General features: G+C 41.4%; 1 protein-coding gene across 2 annotated transcripts in view; it reads left to right on the forward strand.

The window, feature by feature from the left end:
* Positions 1 to 217: 217 nt before the first annotated feature.
* SCYL2 (SCY1 like pseudokinase 2) overlaps positions 218 to 5148 on the forward strand; it is a 70573-nt gene continuing 65642 nt past the window's right edge. The window contains exons 1-2 of one of the 2 annotated variants that reach the window (XM_030323481.1): positions 232 to 441; positions 2271 to 2380. The gene's annotated coding sequence lies outside the window, so the exon portion shown is untranslated. Of the gene's footprint in view, positions 442 to 2270; positions 2381 to 5148 lie in introns of both variants that reach the window. The other variant, XM_030323480.2, reaches the window with a different exon arrangement.

Raw genomic sequence — 5148 nt, forward strand, 5'->3', positions numbered from 1 at the left:
AAACTCTGCTCGCTCGGTCCTGGCCCCGGAAGCCTACTCCGGCTGCCAAGGCTCCGGAATCGCGGAGTCAAAAGGACCGCCGTCAGCTAGCGCTCGGGTTCCTCCCCTAGCTCGTAACACCGCCCCCACCTGGCACTCGGTGGGCGGGGCCCAGGGAGCGTAGGCCCCGCCCCTCCAAGCCTGACGGAAGTGACGTCATGCCCTGGCCGGCTGGTCTTTCGGTCTTCTTCCCCCTCCCGTACTCTTCCTCCCCAGTCCCTCCCCTCCCCTCCCCCTTCCCTCCTCCGGCTCCAGCCTTTGAGGCCGCGCGGGTGGAGAAGGCTATGGAGTAAGCCGGCGGCCGCGGCAAGGCTCTGAGGCTGAGTAGGGGCAGCCAGGAAGCGTTTGGGGGGGCGGGGGAAACGAGCCCCAGCACCGCCCCTCCCGGGAAAGAGGGAAGAGGTGAGTGACCGCCCACGGGCACAGGGCGATCTCCTTCACCTGCCACACTCCCATCTGGGCTCTCTAGGCCAGCAAGGAGGGAACGGGGAAGGACCCGCACCCGGGGTAGGCCTCCCAAGGCCCTTGGAGCTGGTGACTGTTGCCTGGTGACGGGGCTGCCGGCTGCGGGCCGGGACGGTGGACGCCCGTGTGTAGCCGAGCTGGGGGACTGGCGAGCTCCGGGGAGGGGATCCGAGAGGCCCGAGTTCCCCGAAGAGGCCTTGAGGCGACGGGAGACCGGGGCCGGAGCCATCTGTGGGAGGGAGAACCCTCTTTCAGGCCTTGGAGCTCGGGTTTCCGTGGTGGAGATCTTGGTTCCCTTTTGGGAAATTGGATACTACTCCGCGGCTGGGTGAGACCGCTCCAGTCAGTTCTGAGGTCTGCACCTCATTACCTGGGTTACCAAACAGCGCCCTACGGCCCGGCGTCCTTTTCAGACAGTAGCTCTAGTTCTGGAACGGAAGGTTATTGTGGGTGAGGTGGGTGGGGCAGGTGTTTTGCGAAGACTAACACTCCCCTCGGTGGCTCCCTCACTCTTCTTTTTCTAAGCGGGAGAGAAAGGGTGGAGGAAGGTTGAGATCCGTAAAGCTTGCAAAAACTTCTTGGGATCCGACTGAATACATACCAGTACTGTCAGGTCAGCCCTTATGACAGTCTTCATGAGACACTGCACTCGAGCCACTTAAAAGTGCCGTGTCAATAGTGACTTAAAATTATAAGTGCAAACTAGTTTTTTATAGATCAAATTCAGGAATTATTTGTATGATGACCTTTTTTTTTTTTTATTTTTATTTTTATTTTTTTTTTTTTACAATTTGGATTCTGTGAATAATAATTTTTTAAAGTAGCGTTTGCATCCCTCTCCATTCCGGAAAATTAACATAGTCTAACGAAAATGCTCCAGACCTGCCTGTCACTTTAAAAGCCAGTTGTATTCTGGTAATGGCTTGAAAGTCAGGTACTTGAAGCTTCCTTCTTTACAGGCTTTTTTTTTTTTTTTGGTTTGGCATTTGTCTTATTCTTTAATATAAAAATATTAATTTTAAAGTTTAAATATGGTTTGTCATTTTTAAACTAGTCGTAAAAGAAACTTTTGGAGGATTGTTGTCAAGGAAAGGAACCTAATGGAAGGTAAGGACCTTCATTCTTTTCAGATCCACTTTACACACATGCTGAAACCTAGTCTTCTAAGATCCGTAAACATGCAACAGAAACAGACATGTATCATAGAATACTTCTGAACAAATCAATTATCGTTAGGAATAACTACCCAACTCACATGTTTGAAATTCATTATTTACCCCCCGCCCCCCCAAAATAGGTCCTCTTACTGTGTTTAACTCAGTGACTAGCTTCATCATCCATCCCTTTTTTGTAGGAGTAGAGTATGACATCTTCCTGTCTCTCATGACTCATATCACTCTCTCGATGTCCTGTTAATTTGGCTTCTTGAATATGTCCACTCTTCATTGTCACTACTAGTACTCTCATTCCAGCCATCATCATCTCTCATCTGAGGTATAACCAGCTTCCTCATTATGGTCTACTTGTATTTTCTGTGGCCTGCTCTGTAGTTTTCCACACCAGACTGAGTGACTGTTTCAGAATGCAGATCTAATCACATTGTCTTCATGTTTAAAACCCTTCAGTGGTTTCCATTGTTTTTTAAGAGAAACTAACATCCTTAACAACCTGTTTGGCCTCCCAGTTGCCTTTTGAACCTCATCTCCACAGTGCTTTCTGGCATTCCTTTCTCCCCTAGTCACCTTGTTCTTTCTGTTCTGCTTCAGGTACATGGCTTTTGGTTATGATGCTTCCTCTGCTTGGAAGTGCGCTTCTTTTCCTTTTCATCCAGTTCAGGGAAGACTTTCCTGGTTCAGGGAAGACTTTCCTGGTTAAGGTAGAGTCTCATAATTATATGTTCACATGACACCATTGCAGAGTTGCCATATTTATTAATACTTAATAAATTAATGAGATGTTTCTCATCTGATACTGTGTAAGTGCTTAATAAATGTTTGTTGAATGAGTGAATGAATGAATGAATGAATGAATTCAGTGCTTACTAAATGTGCCAGGAATTGTGTTAAACATTTTATGTGTCATCATCTTTAATCCTCTGAACAACCACATGATATGTGGGTGGCATTTCCCCCTTTTTATGGATTAGAAATAGTGTTAGGGAGGTAGTTGGTGGTTACAGTGCTAGTAAGTATTAGAACAGGCATTTGAACCCAGGTTTCCTTGCCACTGAAGATTGTGTACTTAGTCATATCACATTTAATTCTCACACTGTGCATCAGAACACCTGAGGAGCTGCTCAAAATACAAATGCTGCCCTGACGGCACATTTATAGGTTCTGATTCCAAAGGTTTGAGACGGTAGATAGGCATCTATGTAATTAACAAATTATTCAGTCCTTTGGATGTTATTAGATGAATTTAGATGTTCATCAGAGTTTGAAAACTGTTGCCTTAGACAACAGTTCAGTGCTTTATGAGTTTCAGTTTTCACACATTTTACTCCATTGTATTTCAGATTTTGTATATTCTTAAATCAAGAAAGAACTGTAGATGTAAGAAAGTGACCTTAGTGGTCATTTAGTCTAATTTCCTACCTGATTATTCCTTTTCCCCGTTCTCTAGCTGAAGGGGCTGAATAGGGAGATGCTGCCACCCCAGTGCTGCTACTTTTTTGAAATTATGGTAATTTCAAGAATCTGCTTGACTTCCTGTAGTAAAAACTACACTAAGTACATGGGGTTGAAGTGCCTTCACAAGAATTGGATGTAATCTCTCCTCAGATCTTACTGTTTAAATTGCTGATTTGATTTTAAGCATATATTGCCTTGTAATTTCTTATGTTGTTTTCTAAGGCTTATTGTACAGTGGTCTTAAGTTTGTAAATAGTGATGGAATGTTTTACTTCTTGTTTCTCTTACTGTACCTAGTATGGTGCTTTCTACCTGGTAGGTAACCACTAATTTGTTGAACAGATGTGTGCATCATTGTTCATTCCTAAGTCTCTTTAGTGTTTTATGTTTTTCCTAAATCAGCTTGTCTCCTGTAAGTAATCTGTTCTAGCTCAACTGATAATAATTAGATACTTTCTGTAGTTGTAAAGAGAATGATTGTACTCTGCTTGTGTAATCTTTGTTTTCTGAGTAGGATTAACCATGATGGAAAGGCTAAAGAATAGTGTCAATCATTTTTTTTGAAAACTATATCTTTTTAAAGCTTGTAGTGATCTCTGAGTGTTCTCACAAGAAACAAATGTATTTCAAGAATATATCTCAGAACCATCTTACTTTAGATGTAAACAGATACACATTGCATATGGGAGTGTAGGTACGACATTTTTTCTCAAATTTTATGAATCATTTTACCAAAAGCATTTGTGTCATGTTAATGTAATTCTTATTTTGAATTACAAAATTTCATTTTACGAATACCTAACTGTATAAATCACTGTATACGTGGTAGTCTTTTATATTCAGGCATTTATATGGAGAGAAATCTCAGACCCTTGTGCTTCTTTAACGAATAAAGCAAACTATTTTGAGTTCATTGGTATTTATTTGTACTGTTCACTAGTGGTCAGTGTGTATTATTTTGTGCTTATTGAAAGTCTCGTTTCTGCTAGGTGCCGTGAGACTAACAAGTACTAAACTTTATTTCATTATCAGATGTAATTATAGTAACTTTTAAATTTGCATTACAGTATTTACAACATAAGTGTGAGCTAATTCTACTTTTTGATATTTTATTCTTGGGGAAGTAAGGGATTCTTGGCAGTTGTGTTACTTGAAAATGTAGGAATTTTTTTAAGTTTAAATCTAATTTTACCTACTCTATTCCTGCTGTATCTAGAGTTTGTAAGTAGGCAGAACTGAAAGAATTGCCAATTCCTTTCAGCTACCTGCCATCAGGTGCTGTAACAGTCAACCCACTTTCTGCCAGCTGCTTGTAAAATCTGGTATTACAGCAGATTTACCTTCTGGTTCTACCAAAAACCAAGTGATGACTGAGCCAGATACAGAGAGATATAATCTTGGAATCATAATTAAGTTGTCCCAAATCTTATTTTGCCTGGATTCAGGAGGGAAAGATGAGTGAATTTCACATGTATTCTACTAAATGGTATACAAGGGGAAATGGCTTATATGAATGGATATTTCTATCATTTGTAACTATCTTTCAAAAAAAATACTGGCTATTTTTCTTTATTCAACAATCAAGTGAAAATTTGAAAACCTAACATTTTAAGAAAGGATATTTGGACTCTAGTTTACTTATATGTCAGAGGAATATTGCTAATAATTCAAAATCTCATTTAAGTTCAGGTCTTTTTTTTTAAAGTTTATTTATTTATTTTGAGAGAAAGAAAGAGAGTGTGTGAACAGGGGTGGGGCAGAGAGAGAATCCTAAGCAGACTCCACACTGTCAGTGCAGAACCAGATGTGGGGCTTGAACCCATGAACCATGAGATTATGACCTGAGCCGAAATCAAGAGTTGGACGCTTAACCTACTGAGCTACCCAGCTGCCCCAGGTTCAGGTTTCTTTCTTTTTTTTTTTTTTTTTTAATTTACATCCAAATTAGTTAGCATATAGTGCAACAATGATTTCAGGAGTAGATTCCTTACTGCCCCTTACCCATTTAGCCCAT

Source organism: Lynx canadensis, chromosome B4 (assembly GCF_007474595.2).
Source record: "Lynx canadensis isolate LIC74 chromosome B4, mLynCan4.pri.v2, whole genome shotgun sequence".
Lineage (NCBI taxonomy): Eukaryota > Metazoa > Chordata > Mammalia > Carnivora > Felidae > Lynx > Lynx canadensis.